Source organism: Cavia porcellus, unplaced genomic scaffold (genome assembly GCF_034190915.1).
Source record: "Cavia porcellus strain 051 isolate PalLab524CR breed Dunkin Hartley unplaced genomic scaffold, mCavPor4.1 scaffold_22, whole genome shotgun sequence".
Taxonomy (NCBI): domain Eukaryota; kingdom Metazoa; phylum Chordata; class Mammalia; order Rodentia; family Caviidae; genus Cavia; species Cavia porcellus.
The window spans coordinates 47,020,199-47,040,571 of record NW_026947505.1 but is presented as its reverse complement, the minus strand read 5'-3'; positions in this window follow the sequence as shown (position 1 = coordinate 47,040,571).

Below are 20,373 nucleotides of genomic sequence, written 5' to 3'. Positions count from 1 at the left end.
CCACAGAAGTAGATATCAAGATAATTGCACAACTTATTTCATTTCTAAGACTTCTGTCATTGTGTCTGTATATAGTACATATATATTTCCTTTTATAACTCATTTCCTTATATTATTACATTAAATGCTTAAATATAAGGTCACAGAAAACAAGTGTTCTTTTACTAAGGTCAGTTGAGTAAAGCTGTCACTATGGAAGAAACTGACAACTGCATAAACCCACAGAAGGCACAGCAGTATTGGAGTTTAAGCTTTGGCGCCTGGCCAAGCAGATGTCCAAACGACTAACAGCAACATTCTCATACTTTGAGTTACTAGGATGATGATATATGTTTTCTATATTTTGTTCAATAAGTTTTATTCTGATACAACTAAAGCATAAAGCTCTTATTACAACCCAAATGTTTATATCTTTTACATACATTCCTATTATTACAATTAGTCCTCCTGATAATGTTAAGACTATCAATAGACTTTTGTTTATACTTTGTCAATAATATGAAAGTACTTAGTCTTTATTATACATGCATATTTGACTTTTATTTTTTGTTATTCTCTATTAATCATTTTTATTATGAAAAACTAATACATCCCCAGCTCAAGGACAGATTTCAACATTTGTGAAATTTAACTGAACAACATCTATGACTGAATAACGCATTAGAAACAATGTACTTCTGATGCAACTCAACATCATTTATTTTTAAATTGCACATGCATGGTTTGACCATCAGTTGAATTTTATATCTAAAAATAAGTGTACCAATTATATTGTACTTAATATATGATCAATAATGAATCAGTCTTTTATCTTTCTAAATAAAAGTTCTGAAATTTCCCAAAGATTTCTTCTCTTTTTTCCCAACTCTGTCGTTCTTAGTGACAAGGGAATCATACTGCAGGTTCTTTCATCATACTGATAATGATTGTGTATGATGGATTTTAAAGGACAACAGAAAGAAAGGAATGTGTTCACAGTGTCAATTCCCCACCCCTTGTCTTACTAATACCTACTGCATCTCCACAATAGGCAAATATACAGCTCATGTTTATCTCTAATAAAGTCCCTATCGTGCAGAAAAGAACATGCGTATCACGTTCTAGAACACTGATGTTAATCTTTGAAATTGAAATGTCACAATAAGTAAAAAATTTCTACATTTTATTTACATATTGACAAAAATGATCTGTTAGGATTTGATTTTGAACATAGGTAGATTATAGCATGAGCACAAAAGTATACCATTTGCTCTGTATGTGGCTTACATTTAGTATGTCCGTTAAACATCTTTGATTATTGATTTAATATAGCTCCATTAAAAATGTGAGAGCAATTGTGTGTCATGATTCTAACTTACACTGTTCATCAGAGCAATTTCTCCACCAGTTAGAATTTGATATTCCTTTTTTGAGGACCTGACCAGTGGATTAGAGCTAGGCTGAACATATGCAGTTAGTGAAAGCAGCTCAGGATGCAGGCAACTACTCTGACAGTGGTAACAGGGAAAGAACAAGCTGAGGTAATTTGTTCATGGGCTATGCAGATGGTCTACCACTAAGCTATCTCACCAGTTCAGCAGTGCTGATTCATAACCTCCTGCTACTAGAACGTCGGAGTTCTGTAAATCCAAATTTGAGATTCTGACGTCTCATTGAAAAGTGAGAAAGTTGGGAAATTAAAAAGAACAACGTTTAGAAAACACATTGCTATAGATTAAAAACTGGTGGGCAACAACGCCAGCTGAATTAAATCAGCATGGTGCTGAGTGTAGATGGTCCGCCTGAGGAAAGTTGCCAGCATAAATACAGACTTGGAGAAGATGAGTGAAGTGTTGTGGGTTTCTCTAAGTGTTGCTGTTTTGAGCCTTTGATTCTCTTGGAGGAGCTCATCATGATTAGCTTCTGCAGTGTGACTCCAACCATTGTCGTCAGAAGAGCTCCAGACCTTGTTGGTGAAAATGTGGTTCACTTTGGGAGTGCTCTAGGCCTTACATTGAGCATCACTTCCTGGCTCCAGAGGGGAAGATGTGTGCTCTTTAATCTCCAGGAGAAGTTGTCACTCTGGCTTCCTGATAGGTACTCAACTGTTATCATCGGAGAAGCTGTAGAAGGACGGCCCTGATTCTCATCTTGAGCACGCCTTCTCGGCTCCAGTGTAGAGCCCTCAACCTACCCGCACAGCTCCTTCACCCTGCTGGCATAGATTTCCTGGCTTCCACTGCTGACCTCTGGGCCTTCCCAGCGTGGATCTGTAAAACAGACTGGTGTGAATCCTTCTAGTGGGATCTAGACCTCCAGTTGGACTTATGAGAGGCATTGTCATGGGCTCTAGGTTTTCAGCAGGACTCATGCAGGACATTGCTGTGGGATCCAGGCACTGGGCTGAAAATTCTGTTTTTAGTGTTGTGGATAGATTTCCTGCACTTTCTTATATTTAACTCCAGGTGACCATCATAAAGTATTGTTATAAATTCTGTGTCCTGATTCTAATTGTTCTCCTCACTATCACTGACTACGACACACAGTAACTAGTATTTGTTCTTGGCAATAGAGAGTCTTACACATTTTTTTTTCTAACAGAGGTGAATCATTTAACTATCACGATATACTTTCTCTAGTTTTCAGTGTTAACTGTACCAAACAAAGAAATATTATAAAACAATAAATACTCTGTATTTAAAATAAAAAGCAGAGCTAGTATACTGTTTAGGAAATGTGCCTTTGAATTTTATCGATATTAGTCTGTGTAAATAAGAAAATGAAAGCAGACTACTTCAGGAAAAAATTTTTTTTATTGCAACATAGTTATCTCTGCAGAAGAATACAAGTAGGGAAGTGTCTATTATAATGCTGTTTTTACATGCTCTAAAATTTTTCTCTGCAGGGTCATTTTTCCTCATATACTATGCAAAGGTTCTATTGCTTCAGAAGGGGTAAGTAAAACCAAAAGAAATAATTTTAATAACGAGAGCTCCCACTTTTTAAACATTGCCCTAAATTGTTCACATCACAAAATTTTCCTTAAGTATCCATTTTATCAATTTCCAGTTCAATCCACTAATAAGATACTCTGTTTTTACTAATTAATAATTACGGTTATGTTTTCCTTATAATGGTAATTTCAAACTTGGAATATGTTTTCCTGTGATTGATTCTATTTTTCAAACTATATCAAAAATAAATGTCATAATATACTAAGACACAAATACCAGGGAAAGTGACATTAACTGTATTATTATCTGTTATGCTGATTAAACATATAAAATAAAAATGTAAGTGTCCTTCTCCATGTTATGTGTGTGTTTGTGGGGAATGTCAATAAACATAATTTTTCCTCAAAAATATTCAATAAATTGTTAGTGTTATACCAGGTCAGTAGTTAAGATCTAGCCGAAAACAGCAGAAAGGGAAATACTAGTAATTGTAGGCATAAAAACCCTGATGTATAGCATTGCCTGATCTCTGCATTGTAATTATTCCGACTCTGGCAAATTTTAAGCTACAAATATAAGGCCAAAATGAGGTTGAGAAGAAACAGTATCATCATTATACACTATTTATAAGATAGAGATAAAATACACATCCAATCTCCAAAATTCATACACAGCACTAAAGTAGGAACCGATACATTTTTCTTATCTATTACATTTATTTTAGCATAATTTAACTGCAAGATTACATGGTATATTATATAATAATGACTATAACTCACAGCCAGCATGACTTTTAATATTTGATTTTTGCAGGCCAGTAAGAGTTTAAATAGCATCATGGTGGGAAAAAATATATGTTCATCTACTCTACTCTGTAAATATTAGAAGAAAGATATTAAAATGATTCAAAGATGAAAAGGAATACAGACCATACTGAAAAATCTGACTGCCATCAATGAACTAGGGACTTTAGAAAATTAGAAAGTAAAAAAATCATGGAGTTTTATTGGAAATATAACATCTTAATAAAATATTAGACAGAATGTGCATGGAATAAAGAATCAACACAAATAAATCAATATGTCCATGATACTCACAGGAAACAAAGATGCCTTAGTTATGTTCTCATTGCTGAAACAAAATACCCAACACCCAAAGTTAATAGGGGAAAGGTTTATTTAGCTCACAATTTGTAGAGGTTTCAGTTCATAAATAACTGACTCCAAAGGAGAATGGCACATGGAAGGGTGGCAAGTTCACGGTGGTACAAGATAACAAAAGCAACAAGGGAGAGCAAGGGATAAGCCTCTTCCTGTCCCTTATACTGTCTGTAGGCTGTCACTCACACCCTGTATCCTAGCATTGGACCGTGAATCAATCACAAATTCTAGATTCAGCCACTTCAGGAAGGCCTACTCTTGCATGGCTGCATGAGGCCTTGAGGGGATATCAAAACAAAACAAAAGAGTACACAAATATTTCAGGCCCATAATAGAGGCTTCCCACCTCAGCCTCATCCAAATGAGAGGCATTATTCCTGTGCAGTGAGTATTTGGTGACAATAAGCAGCTTCTTAAGATGTAAAACCTTTATCTTCAAGAAGTATTTAACCTTTAAGTGTACGTGTTTATATCTTTTGAAATGTTAAAAAATCAGGAGCATTTATAGTCAGATTTTAATGTTCTTTTCCAAAAAGAAAAGCTAACCGATTATTAGAAACCAAATATAAATTAAAATTTGGAATAATATGAACATTAAAATATAAAATGATTCTAGATAATAAGCAGATAGTAAAAATGCATAGCCAAATAATATTCCCATACCTAATTTTAGAATGTTCCCATTAACAAACAATTCTTTCTGTTTTCCATTTCCTTTTTCACCCCATCTGTCACACACATGAATGCACTCACACATTTAACATGCTTCATGTTCAACTAGGGAGAAGTGACTGAGAAAAGTTTGGTTTATTTTTTATGATTTTTATTTGCATGAAATGTTCAGGACAGACAGATCCATAGAAATATATATTAGACTCCTTAAAGCAGTATAAAGTATTTCAGCACCCTTAAAAGCAGTCTAATAGTTACTTAAATGATGAAACACAGAATTACCACATGATCTAACAATTCTACTTCAAGTTGGATTTGGTACACACCCAACATAAGTTACAATAAATGCCTCTGCACACAAAAACTTGAACACTGATAGTAGTATAAGACATAATAGCCAAAAAAGTGTAAATAAATCAAATTCCTATCAAAAGATGAATCAAAATACAAAATGTGATATATTTATTCATTAGAATATTATTCAGCAATTGAAAGGAATGAAAGACTAATACATACCATAGTAAAGTCCACGGATGAACTTTACAAATATTTTGATCTATGAAGTATGCTAGACACAAAATACCACACATATCATGTGATTTTCATTTGCATGAAATGTTCAGGACACAGACAGATCCATAGAAATAAATATTAGACTGGTGCCTATCAGGATCTGAGAAATGCAAATCTGAATTATTGAAGAGACTAATAATTTTTGTACTCTTTTCCTTTTTTGGAAAACAAAGGTGATTTGGAATTTGACAATAACTGATAACTCTGCAACTTTTTGAATAAACTAAGCATCACTGAATTCTGTACCTTAAAAGTGGGAGTTTTATCCTACCTGAGTGATAGCTAAGTAAACAAAATGCATTATTATTAATACATACAATTTTAAAAGAATACTAAGTGTCGTGTGCTCTGACATTGTTATATTTTAAATAGCTTTAACATGCAAGACTTCATCATTGGATGGAGTGGAATTTGTTTCACCTGAAATGTCCAGAAACGTCTCTTTTACTTCTCTTCAGAGTCTTTAGAGGTTCTCAAGGACATTCGGGGTAAGAGAACAAATTTCTTCTCTTGGCATAGGTTGAAACCTTTGTTCTATTTTTCTCGTTGCAGAATCACTATTGTATTTACCTAAAAATTTTAGAATAAAGGATCAAAAGTAAAAGGCAGGAAAGTTCATATCATTCAAAAAAATCTTTAGATTCAGAGCAATCCCCATTATGATCCAAATTATATTTTTTCAAAGATATGGAAAGAAAATTCCTAAAATTAATATAGAACCATTAATGATATCAAATTGCCAAAGAAATCTTGAGCAAAAATAACAAAGCTGGAACACATTATCAGTCTTCAAAATATATTGCAAAGCTCTAGTAACTAAAACAATAGGATTTTAGTATTTTAAAAATGTATAGAACAATGTAACAGAAGGGAAATCACAGAAATAAATCTACATATTTAGACCAATTTGTTTTCTGCAAAGCTACCAAAATACATAGTGGAGAAAGGGTAACTTCTTCAAGAAAAACTCATAAGGAGATTAAATATTCACATGTAGGGTAGAGAAACTGAGCTTTTATTTTACACTATATTCAAAAACTAAAAATTAATTGAGGAATAATACATAAAAATTAAATCTAAAAATGGTAGAAGAAAACATAGAAGGAGATCCCATGATATGGGTCAAAGCAATGATAACAAATATTTTCTAGATTCTGGAGAGATGCACAGTTGGTCAGAATATAATTTAGAGAAGTTGTTAAGGAATATTGCAACACATCAAAAATATGTGAAAAACAGAACTGTCAAATGATTCAATCACTGAATAATATTCTAATGTATGAATAATAGTCCCTCTACTAGAAATATAAAATGAGAGAAATTAAACTAGAATGTGGCAGAGGTAGTTGTACTTCCATGTTCATTTTACATTGACTCTCAATAGGTCAGATCAGGAATCAACCTAAGTGTCCACTGACAGAAGAATGGATAAAGAAAATCACACATGCACACACACACACACACACACACACACACACACACACACATGCACACACATCACTGTAATACTATCTAGAATTTTAAAAACAAGAAATTTTGCTACTTGCAACAATAAGAATAAACCTGGAGAGCATTTTACTAAAAGAAATAAGTCAGTCATAGAAGATTAAACCACTGTGTGATCCCACATGTGGATCCACAAATGGAATCGAATGGTGATAAGCAGAGATGGGGAAGTAGAAAGCTAGCAGTGTTGGTAAGGCTGGAGGCAGAACTGTGTCTGCTAAGGGACATACATTCGGGAGAAATAAATTCAACTATTTGATTGTACACCCTGATGACTACAATTTATAACAATGTAATGGCTCCTTGAAAGTCACTAACAGATTGCATTTTTAATGTTCTCATGAGAAAAAGAAAGCCCTATATCATCTACATGTTAACTATCCCAATTTCAGCCATACAGCAGTTAAAACAGGGCTTATGCACCAATTGTACACAAATGAAAAAAATTGCAAAATCAATGATTTTCATAAGCATGAAGTAGAAAGCAGGAACTTTCATGCTGAAAAGAGTATGTTATCTCTCCTGAAAGAAGACATTTTGGCCAGTATTTTTAATTTCATTGGGAGTGTGCTTCCACATATGCATCTAATTTCATTTATTATTTTGCAAGCTATTTTTTTCTATTTTTAGACAAAAATAAAAGGAGTGTCCACACACCATCCTGAGACCTGAGAGTTTAAGATCATCGCTCCCACTGGCCAAGGAACTACCCAGCTTCCTGCCACACTCAACCAGCTCTGCAGGTTTCAGGCCTAATCTGCATGAGTCACACAGTGAACTTCTCTCAGTCCAGGGAACTGGGTGGCTGGAATCACAGGAGCAAAGGGCGTAGAATATGATTTCCAACAGACCCTGGGGAAGCCATGGAACAACACTTGAAATGGAAATATAGGAAAAGGACAAAATGAAAAACCAAAATGCAATCTCAAACTTCCAGCCCATCCCAAGAGAGCTTAGGAGCTATATACATAGAAAAAATATATGTTATACACCTGAAATAATTGAAATAATAGCAACTGAAGTAAAGAAGCAACTCTAGGAAGCCTAAAGGAATTTAAACTACAAATAATCTCCCAGGTAAAAGAAGAAATGAAAGAGATGCTGAAAACATCTAAAGAAGACACAATTTAAAAATTAGAGGAACAAAACAAAAAGAGAATCCCTGAATGAACAATATAAGAAAAAAAAAACAGAATACATGAAGCAGATTCAAAGAGATATGCAGGAAATCAATAAAAAATTCCATTGAAAGTTGTTAAAACTGCCTCAACAAAATTGAAGACAGAATTCCAGACCTTGAAGACAAGATTGCAGCTACTGAATAAGAAAGGAAACATCCTTAAAAATAACAAGGTATCAAGAAATAACAATTCAACAGTTGCAAGATTATGCAAAGAAAAACAACATAAGATTGACAGGGATAAATGAAAAAGAAGGGGACAACATAAAGGATGTCAAGAGGATATATCAGAGAAGTAATAGCTGAAAACTTCCCAAACATGAGAATTGAAACTGACATCAGGATCAGTGAAGTATATAGAATTCCAAATAGCCATAACTAAAACAAAACTACACCCAGCCATGTAATAATCATCATCCCAGGAATCCAATGTACGAATAGAATATTAAAAGCTGTTAGAGAGAAAAGACAGATCACCTATAAAGGAAAACCTAGCAGAATCACAGCAGACTTCTCAGCACAAACAATAAGTCAAGAGGAGCATGGAGTGAAGTATTTCAGATTCTAAAGAAAAATTATTTCCAACCTAGACTGGTGAACCCTGAAAAACTGTCCTTCAAACTTGATGGAGAAATAAGATACTTCCATGACAAAGAACACCTGAAGAACTTCATAATCAAAAAGCCAACCCTGCAAAGAATACTGAAAGACATTTTAGATACATTTAGGAATAAACCACTAACTAAAGCAGACAGTTAAACAGAACAAAAAGATAAATATGCAACAGCAGAAAGATAACATGTCAACAATAAACCAATATCTAACAGTTATAACCATTAATTTAAATGGTCTAGATTTAACAATTAAAAGAAACAGATTGGCAGAATGGATCAAGAAAGAACATCCAACTATATGCTGTCTACAAGAACCAATCTAACCCAAAAGGATACTCACAGACTGAAAATCAAAGGATGGAAAGCAATACTTCATGCAACCCCCAAAAAACTGGGGGTAGCTATTCTGTTTGCAAACAATGTGAATATCAAACAAAGAATGATCAAAAGAGATAAAGAAGGTCATTACATACAAGTTAGGGGAAAACATCCAGAGGAAGAGATAACAATATTAAATATATATGCATCAAATTCCAGAGCATCCAGTTATACAGAGGAAGTGTTAATAGAAATGAAAAATCAAATTAGCAATAACACGATTATAACAGGAGACCTTAAAACCATTGACACCAAGGGACAGATCAACCAGACAGAAAATATTTGTTTCCAGGAATGACTTAGGAAGGATTGCTTCCCTTTTGATTTCATTGAAGAGTTTGAGGAATGTCAGCATTAAGTCTTGAGCAATAAGTGGGCTATGGGGATATTAAAGAAGAAATTTAACAATACCTATAAGTAAATGAAAATAATTGTTACTGGGATCTGTGGGATGCAATGAAAGTGGTCTTCAGAGGAAAATTTATTACACTGAGTTCCCACGTCAGGGAAACTGAACGAATACAAATAAATAACCTGATGCTACACCTCAAACATCTAGAAAAAGAAAAGCAAGTCAAGCCCAAAACCAAAAGAAGGGAGGAAATTATAAAAATCAGAGCATAAATTAATGCAATAGAGACTAAGAAAACAATCCAATGAATCAAAGAATTGGGTCTTCGAAAGAATAAATACAATTGATAAGCCCCTAGCCAATTTTATTTTTTAAAAAGGAAGAAAAAGCTCAAATTCATGCAATAAGGAATATAAAAAGTGCAAAACAGTAAGATTCTGTAGAAAAACAGAAGATAATTAACACCTATTTTGAAAACCTCTACTCTCATAAGTTTGATAACACAGAAGAAATGGACTTATTCCTAGAAACATATGAAACATATGAAGTACCAAATCTAGGTCAAGAAGATGTAAAACTGCTGAACATTTCTATTAAGGAAATTGAAAATGTAATTAGGTCCTTACCTACAAAGAGCCCAGGGCCAGACAGATTCACTGTGGAATTTAACAAGAAATACAAGGAAGACTTAATGCTGACACTCTTCAAACTCTTCAATGAAATAAAAAAGGAAGCAATCCTTCCTAAGTCAAGCCTGGAAGCAAATATTACTCTAGTACCAAAACCTGACAAAGACCCAACTAAAAAACAAAACTATAGACCAATCTCCCTAATGAACACAGATGCAAAAATCCTCAATAAAATATTGGCAAACAGGATGCAGCAAATCATTAAGAAGATTATATACCATGACCAAGTAGAATTCATCCCAACCATGCAGGGATGACTCAACATACGTAAATCAATAAAGGTAATTCACCATATCAATAAAGCGAAAAGTAAGACACAAGGGTAGGTAGAGAATTCATAAACAGGAATCAAACCGCATGGGAAATACTTCTCAGAATCAATAACTGGGGTCACGTTTTATTAAAAATTTTCTGTGTGTCGAAAGAAATCTCCAGCATAGTGAAAAGAAAACACACAAACTGGGAAAAAATCTTAGTGAACTGTCCCTCACACAAAAGACTTCTATCTAAAACATGTAAATAGAGGCTATATTTATTACTTAACAAAATATAAATTTATTCTCCTTTATTTTTGACCTTATACTAAAGAACATGGTTTTAAGAAGTAAAACTGCCAAGCGTCCTTCAAAATATAGGAGGTTTTGTTCTGTAGGAAGATTCTTAAAATTCCTTAGAATAATTTATCCAGTAAAGGCAGTATGTGTAAATAGCAAAGATATTTCTAAAGTTTTGTATATAATGACTCAGAAATTTAGATATCTTCTAGACATTATTCATTAATACACCATTGTCGTGATACCCTGAGAAAACCATAATTCCTTGAAGGAAACACTAGTTAGGAATGTAACATTTTGCTTAGCATTACAACCCAATAACACGAAATAAAAATATACGTATATATGTGATTAAAACTGAAACATTTAAAAATGTACATTTTAGAAGACCCAAGTGAAACTCAGTTTTCTAGATGCATTTAATATTAGAATTTAAAACATCTGGGAACGTCCAAAATTGTAAAACATACCCTTTCATGCTCACTGTTTCAATAGCTGCAATTTCATTGGAAGACTCACATCCAGAGAGAGTCTCTTACCAGTCAAGACCTGACATTGTATAATCTCCTTGTCTATAAAAGTTTTTGTTTATACTATCACATATAATAAAATCCAATAACCATTGTTGATCGCCTTGTATTATGTTTTTACATTATCTATTATGTCCACACTTTTGATTTGACTGACTCTGTTCTGTTATGTAACATTTGGTTTTACTCTCTTCCAAGGACAGTAATAAGAACTGCGGTAGTAATGGAACCCAAAATGTGCAATAGTCATTGTACAAAAGAGAGGAAAAGAAAGTGCTCTAAACGGTATAACTGCATGTATATGTAAGTGTATAAGATAAACAATGATATTACTGAGTTTTGTTGAATCATTGAACAGAACTGTTTGTAGTCTCACTGTTTGAATGTCCACTTTATATGCTTTAATTTGTAACTTGAACAAATATGTCTAAGATGACAATATGTAATCCATTAACTAGTGATTTCCTACTGTTTATTCTTTTCTGAAATTCTGTATAACTTGTACCCTTTTTCTGCTTTTTTTTTCTTTTTCTCCTTAAATAAAATTAAAAAAAAAAAAAAAAAAAAAAAAAAAAAAGACCTGAGGTTGTGCCAGACAGCCTTCAGCTCTTGGCTGAACCAGTGTCTTCAATATGGCTTTCCTGCAAAATTCATTTAAAGAGAAATACTAAAAGTTGTTCACCAAGATAAAAGTGCTACTCTTCACCAGAAATTTTTAGTATTCTTTTGCAGCTTAATTAATTTGGAGATGGATGATCTGCCTAGATTAATGTTGTGATCATTTGCTTTTTCTCATGCTATAATGTTTCTTCTGTTAGTCATTTTCTTTAAAAGAAATCATTTAAAAATAACCACATGACAAAAAATTATTCTTTTTAGATAACTTTGTCGAATGTGGAATAAAGAATTGAAGATATGAAGGCTGTGTAATTTTCTTTTAATCTAAAACAATTACTCAGTTTATTATTATAGAAAATATCATTAAAAATGATACCAACTATTTTTCTGTTAAAATAAATAGATATGTGAAATGTTTTGAACTGTATCTGCTTATATATTTCCATGTTGTAACATATACTTAATATATGCAGTGTATTTTTATAAATCATCCTATGCTTTCTGTCTTTCATGTATTTTGACTTCATTTAATTTCTATTATACCAAAAGGTGACAAAACACTATGATACTCAGCATTTTATTTTTAAAATGTTTTTGCTTTGAAATAATCCACAATAATTGAATATTATATAAAATATGATCATTTTACCTTTTGAAAAATTTTGCAAAATTCCATTTCAAAGCTATAATACACACAACCATTACTTTGGATTTAATAGTTTCATCACTATTTGGCTAGCGATGTGTTATATGTATATTTTTTAAAAATTCAACATTTGAAAATCTCTCATTTCATATTTAACAGGCATTTTCTAAGCACTGTTTTGAACATTGATCTAAGTATAGAGCAGCCAACTACAGAGAGATAAAAGCAATTGCTTCTATGTAGTATATATTCTTGACTCAAAGTGTGTGCTTCAGGCAGAGTCCTCCACGGCAACAAAACTGATGTATACAGAGATACAATAAAAGTAGGATCATTAAATGAGTTGGCTCACTTAAATATGCAAGCAGAGAAGCCTCTCAGCAGACCACCAAAAAAAAGTTGGAAAACCAAGAAAGCTAGAAGCACGGTTCCCATCAGATTCAAAAGCCTGAGAACCAAGGAAACCTGTGGTGTAACTCTCACTCTGAGACCAAAGACTCAAGACCACAGGAGATGCAATGCAAGGAAAGCATAGAAAAAGAGGAGCTCTGATATTTAAAGGCAGAAAAAGAAGAAGGTCTTAACTACTAACTCTGATTTCTACACCAACGCATATTTTGGTTCTAATTTGTCTTTACGAAAATGCAAATTTGTTTGAGTAGGATCTGTTCCAACTTCTTAATTTACATTAAATCACTTATTCTTCATAGAATGTTGTAAGGTTTTATAGGTATATATACATAGATGCATATACACATATATATGCCCATTTTTTCAAGAGAAATGAAAGAAAACATAGTTTAAATTAACTTTCCCAAAATTACACAAGTAAAAAGTGGTAGAGCCAATCCTAACATCAGGATATGGGGGTGGAAAGGATTTAGCACCTGAAGATTATATTCTGTATGTTTTCCAAGACTATCAGTGGCGACAGATACTTCTCAATGCATATTTTTGTCAATTATTTTCTATATGCTCTCATATTTACTTATCAGAATGTTGCTATTGTTCTTATAAATCACTAATAACAGTATACTATTGTAAAGGAAGCAATGAACTGTACTAGCTTTAAAATCAGACAGATGTAGGTTTGAGTTCAGACAATGCACCTGTAACTCTCCTGCCCTGGATAAAATATTCCAGTGTCTCGAACACTCTCCATCCACATCTGCAAGTATAATCCAGATCCACTTGAAGACTACTGTGACGATCAAGTGAGATGACAAATGCATGTTTTTAAGCCCGCCCAGTGGTGTGCATTCAAAGCTTAGCATTGCCAGAGCGAGCCCTCACGTGGACGGCTACTGCCTGACCTTGCCTTGCCTTCTGACTGCAGTTCGAGTGTAACAAGAAAGTCATGAATTCACAGCTCCCATTGTATGTGTCTTGTGGTGTACCGGTAGGTCATCTTTTATGAAGGAGCTCTGTTCATATGTACGTGAGTTTATAGCACAGCGCCATCCTCCTGTTTCACTGGATCCAAAAGACACTGGCTAGATTGATACGACTCATAATGTACCTGTAAACTATTAATATTGGGCATCTACAAGGAATTATACCAAGTGATTTTTATGGCACCTAGAATTTAGGAATTTGATGAAAAGACAAACCTGTGCTCACAATCCCCTGGCCATTCTGTGATACCTCTGTTATTTCAGAAGCTATTTAAAATTACTGTTAAAGACTAAGTCTTGGAGTTTCTTCAGGCAGAAATGCTAAATTCTTTTCTCTAGAGTCCTTGTTTATGTGCGCATTTCCTCTTCCAGGGAGTAACCTGGGTAAGGTTTTAGCATTCTTTCTGCATGTGTAAATGGCATATCCACATTCGTTAAGAGACATGAATGGATTTAAATTTCTCTTCTCATTCCTTCTTTTCCTTCTCCCTTTATCCACAAAAAATGTATCATTAAAATAAGTGGTTGAGTAATTTAGGATGTTATTGTTCAAAGAACACAGCACATCAGGAAGACAAGAATCATAAATTAGAAGTTTCTATTGTGCATCATGACAAGTGGGACAATAACAATTCACGATATAATTGAAAACTACTGAGTACATTTTTAGTATTCTCACCACAAAGAAATAGGGGGTTGTAATGTTTATGGTAATGCGTGACTCAGCCATTCTACAACATATGTGTGCATCAAAAATCACCAGTATGCCATAAATACATAAAAATTTTGTTAACTGAAAATTCATTACAAAATTTTAAAGCTAAAAAGATTTAATCTAAAATTTAAATTTAAAACTAAACATTATGTTTTAAGTTTTTTAAACAATAGTTACTTGTTCAGCTTTGTAGTACATAAAAATTACAATCACTGTAGATAATTGATACATGTGCATAACACAATTCAATATTTATTTTTCCCTTTCCTCTACCACCGTTTATTTTGAAAGCATTAGATTCATTTCTCTTAGAAGTCATTATAAAGTTAGTTATCATCTATACAGACTAACATTTTTAAAAATGAGTTCCAGGGCATGTCAAATTCACTGTCAATTCATAAAGAATTGTAGTCCTACTAATGTCAGCAGAGTTGGAAAAGGAGCTTGTGAAGGAGGTTAATTTTTTCTCTTCGTCTTTTGATGAGCCTGATTTTAACCTGTCTTAACTACTTTTCTCTTGTTGTGGGACAAAATACCTGACATCGAAAATTAAGGAAGGAAAGGTTTATGTAACTCACATTTGTGTAAGTTTGGATCCATAATCGGCTGACCACAAAGCAGGATGGCGTGACACAGGGGCAACACTTCAAGACTGCAGAAGGCAGCAAAAGGAACAAGAGCGAAAAGGGGACAGAAGGCCTCTTTTCCTCCCTTAAACAGGCTACTTGCCTGCTAGGGCAGGTGTAGCATTCATATCATCCCCCTTCCCTCCTCTCGCACAGGATGAAAGATGCTGCCCTGCTGTGTTGCCTTATTAAACTTCTATATTTCTCAAGTTGACACAATGTATCAAGCATTATATACCCTGGGTTTGGTCTTCTTTGGGAGACAATGTGGCAGATTCTAATCCAGAAGGTGTATGGCCAATCCACTCTCCTTAATATCTATAGAACAAATATCAACATGGGATGAAGTGAAGAGGGTTTGTACTACTAATCTGCATAATCATTTATGCAATGACATTTATTTGGGTGACATTTATTTGGATGAGAAGTGAGACACAGTGTAAAGGTGTAGAGAGATTATATACTAGCACAACACCAACCTCTGTGGTTCTCCTCGTTTTGTAATAGGCTTTCATCTCTTCAAACTACAAAGTTAGCAACATGAATAAAACAAGGCCAACATTTTACATGCACGTAATGCACTTTATACAGCAATAATGTTTAACAAAGAGACCATAACAATGCTACATAAAATTTTAGTTTTCATGATAATTTATTTTGTAAGTACTAGGAGTCACATAAAATTATTTGGCATCATTATTTCTGTAGTATCATGAGAAAACTGGGTCACATGGAAAAGAAAGATCATTGTCATAAGCCCAAGAATAGTGACAAGTGTTAGCCCAACAAGTCTTTATCTTTTCCATCTGCTGATTCTGTCAGATCGTCTTTCCTTTTCTTCTCTGCCTCTCTCAAATAAAAGCTGAGAAAATGCTTTTCACAGCTTTGTGCACATGTGTTCAGCTCAACAGGACTTCCAAAATTCTTTTCTAAAGTGGGCATGAGACATAAAAATTATAAATGAACAGACATCATTTCAAACACATGGGCATTTTAAGAATAATATCACACAAATGAGAAGACCCAGGGAGTTTCAAATAGGCAAAACAAATAATGAAACTTGAAGGTTTGTATATATTTGGTATCTTCCTTTGTCTGTGACATGCAAAAAACCATGTACCTATTTTTACGATATTGTCTTCATTGTCTAGCAGTATAGATGAACTTTGTGGAGAGGGCAAGAATGAGAAAAATAAGGGCTCAGGGATAAAAGGAAAATAGATTAATTTCATTCACATGGCCAGTACTCCATGATCTAATGACTTCATACAGGTAGGAACTCTTTATGTCTGCAACTTAGCAATTAAGTTGCAACATGAGTTTGAAACTATAGTAGAGATCAGGTGCCCCAAAAAAATATGTCAGTGTCTTTTCACCTACAAAAGATACAGCTGAAGAGTCCTAAGAGCACCTGACAAAAATGCAGTTCCCTGTACTGAAGATACATTTGGGCTAAAAAGGGAAGAAGATTACTGTCATTGGCCTAACAGCAGTTCAATTTTATTTCAGACTTATTTTCCTCTGAACTTTGTATTTGAGGCAGAATTCAATATAGGACTTTACAAAATAGTTACCAAGAATGGAAAAGAGAACAGAAGAAAAGGTGAAGTGGTCCCAAAGAGTGTGGGGACCAAAGAGAACAACAAACTAGACAAAACACCTTTTTCTAGGTAATGTTAGAGCATTGTTTGCTCTAGTTAACTAGAGCAGAAGTTTTCTAAAATTGAGACCTCTCGGAGAATATTTTTAAAATTGCATTTTTAAAACAAGCAACTAGAGAGTTTCTCAATGTTTGTGAACAACCATTTTTATTTTATCCCTCAGGTCTGAGTCCTTCATGAAAGTCTGAAATGGTCAATTTGAGTAATATCTTCCACTACTCTGTCATTTCTAGAGGATGTAGTTCATCTACTGTTTCTTGAGCACAAAGCTCAATTCTTTTGGCAGAACTCTCTACAGGAAACCACCCAAGAGGAGGCCGCTCTCTTCTTCTAGAAGTCACCAGAACTTGATTCTGTGCTCTACTTTCCGAGATTCTGCAGTGTGGGAATGTGAAAGACAGTGGCTCAGGGAAGGAGAGCATCATAAGGTAAATGCATCCATTTTTGTGAGACAGAAAAGTCCACATCTGTTCAAAAGGAAATTCAAAATATGAAAACGCAGAATTTATCTACATCGGCCCTGTACATGTGCATGTGCCTGCCACATGGCAACTTCAGATTAAAGGCGGGATATTTGTTCCCAGTAGTTTGAAATCTTTGCCTCTGAAATGTACATTTGAACTTCAAGGAAAAGTTTAGTTTCACACATAATTAAGACAATGCAGAAAATTTGAATTTTCTTCTCAAATCAATATCCTCTTCCGCTATCACCTAAGTTTAGAAACTAAAATATTTATTCTAAAACATATTTGACTTAACTATATTTTACTTTATATAATAATGTAACAATGTATTTAATAAGAGTTTTGACAAGTTGATATGTCACATCTAACCTTCATACTAGAACAGGTCTTTTTGAAGTTAAAAGAAAAGTCATTTCCAGAAAGGATAAGTAACTAAAGATTTTTTGCTGCTGTTTGTTGTTTGGTGGCCTTTGCGCTGAGCCTTTGCACTGAACTGTATACAGAGCTTCTTTTTAATTTATTTTTATTTATATTTTTTGAGTCTGGGTTTTGTTCATTCTCTTATGTTGTCAAGGTTTGCTCCACCTTGCAGTTTCCCTGATTCAGTCTCCCAGAGTTCTGGCATTCCATATGTGTATCAACATGCTCAACCGAGAGATATACATTTTTAAGTTGTCAAAAGTAGAGGTTGAAAGATGAAGTTGAAAACTACCCTGGAAAAATTATATATGATAAACAAAGTTAACCAAAATAAAATATGAAGAATTTTTAAAATAAATATGTTAGACAATGACTGTGATTTTACCTAGTAATTAATGACACAAAATTCAACCAATATCAAATATGGCAATTCTTCATGGAAATAAAATACTCTTTTCATCTATTAAGATATTAAATATTCAAATATAAAACATTTAATGCTTAGCACTTCTAAAGAGATAGAGAAATTCACACATAAATGTACACATCCACTTAGGATTACTATAGTGGTTTCTTGAAAAACCAGTGAAAAGCTAGTAAATTTATTAGTAGTGTTTACCTTTAAGCTGTGAAGCAAGCAGAAATATTTAATCAAAGCAGACTCATAATATGGAACATGCTCCTTTTCTGATTGTTTTATGTTTTGTTCTATGTTAATAAGACAAGTACTCAAGAAAATAAAATCTGACACATAAAAATCATGCCAAAAAATGCCTTACATTTTAATACCATAGTCAAGGTTTAGTAACAAATGTCAGTCATTGGCAACTATAACTGAGAGAAACCCCTGCAACAAGAGTAGGAAAAGCTGCCAAACCTAAAGGAGATTGCAGGCAGTAGCCAGAGATAGAATTCCACCTTGTTCCATAATTATTTGGGAGTGGGGTGAGATAACATCCAGATAAAGAGCACAAGGTAAAAAATCCAGACACCAATCATATTTACACGTTAGTCAAGATTACTGTTCATGAATCTCTGCATAGATCTTGGCTGAGATTTGACCCAGAGCCTCAAATCAAGAGGGGCAGTGGAGTTATATCAGGTTGAATAAAAAGCAGGAACATTTTTTTCAGATGAAAATTACAAGGGAAGACTGGAAGGATCCCACTTCAACATTTTGGGCAACAAAAGTAGTGAAGTACAGCCAATCCACATTGGTGCTGTCCAGAGTTATTTGATCACATGGATCACTGGGACAAGGAGATCTGATGAATAAATTCAAGGTATAAATTGTAACACTGGGCCACTACATAGCAAGTCTAGCGGGGGTCATTTGTTTTTCTCTCTTGTTGCCATTAGATAGTAAGACAAGTGATCGAGTGATCACGAATTGAGTGTTCAGGTGGACAACTTCATGGATAAATCCAACAGGGACCAGAGAAGGAAACAGAGGCTGAGGAGACATAACTGGCCATGTTATGTTTTATTTATGAAAGGAATTCATGCATACCACCTCAGAAAAAAACAAAAGTTTTTTGTCTTCCTTTTCTGTCATTTCAATTTTGATTGTTTTGATCATTTTGGTTTTAATTTTGTTATAGAAAATGTACCAGTCCATACTGATCATATTCATCGCAGGGAGTTTGTACCTGTCCATGATATACTTGATTCATTTTTTCCCTACAATGTACTAATGAATTTAACTAAAGATAAAATTATGTATGTAATTCCATGTAGTTAAATTTTGTCTTGATTTGTTGATTTGTAAACCCTAAACCACCAAGACATTTTTGGCTTTGAGAAAATTATAACTTTGACATGATATTCCTAACCACATTCCTGCACATGCTACTTTTTTCATTCTTTTACTAGTTCTTTCATAGATCTATGTATAATCTTATATCTTTTTATTAATGTTGAAACTATATAGTGACTCTCCATATAGACTCTTAGTAACTATTAAAACAAACCCACAATCAAAAAGCTTGTAAGAAAATGCTCTCTCATTCACATCAAAATTTCTTAAGTATTTCTTTCATTTCAAACTCCAAATTGATGGCACAATTGATATCTCATTGGCAGGATAGAGGAAAAAGTGTACTGGCAGATCTCATGTCATAAATTAAATATCATTGGCCCAGAAGTAACTCTCATCATCTTTGTTTTAAATTCACAGGCCAAAATTGTTGAAAGTTTGAATTCAGCTTCTACATATCCTAGTTATATTTTGTAAACATACATACTTACATTCATTCAGGATTGTCACCTGATTTTTATAAAAACAAAAACAAAAAAGAGATCAAATTGTACACATTTCAGGGACTATATTTTTAAGCTACATAACTCTGCAGGTATTAAATTCATTTTTAAAGGCAATATTCTGTATCTCTTTAGGCCAAAATAATACTAGGACTAAGTATTTATGTAAATTTGAAATTTAAGAAATTTAAATTAAATTAAATATTAAATTTAGTTACCTGTTCACACTAGATACACTGGCATTGTTCATTAGACAAATATGTCTAGTAGCTGAGATGTTGGACATATAGCTTTGAGCATTTACATCATGCTGGAGATTCAGAAAGTTCTGTTGAGCAGTATTAATTTATCACATGAATATACTGTAATGCATTCAAGTTTCCATACCTTTTAAGAGACTATGTATAGTTCTATGCCATTAGGTACAAT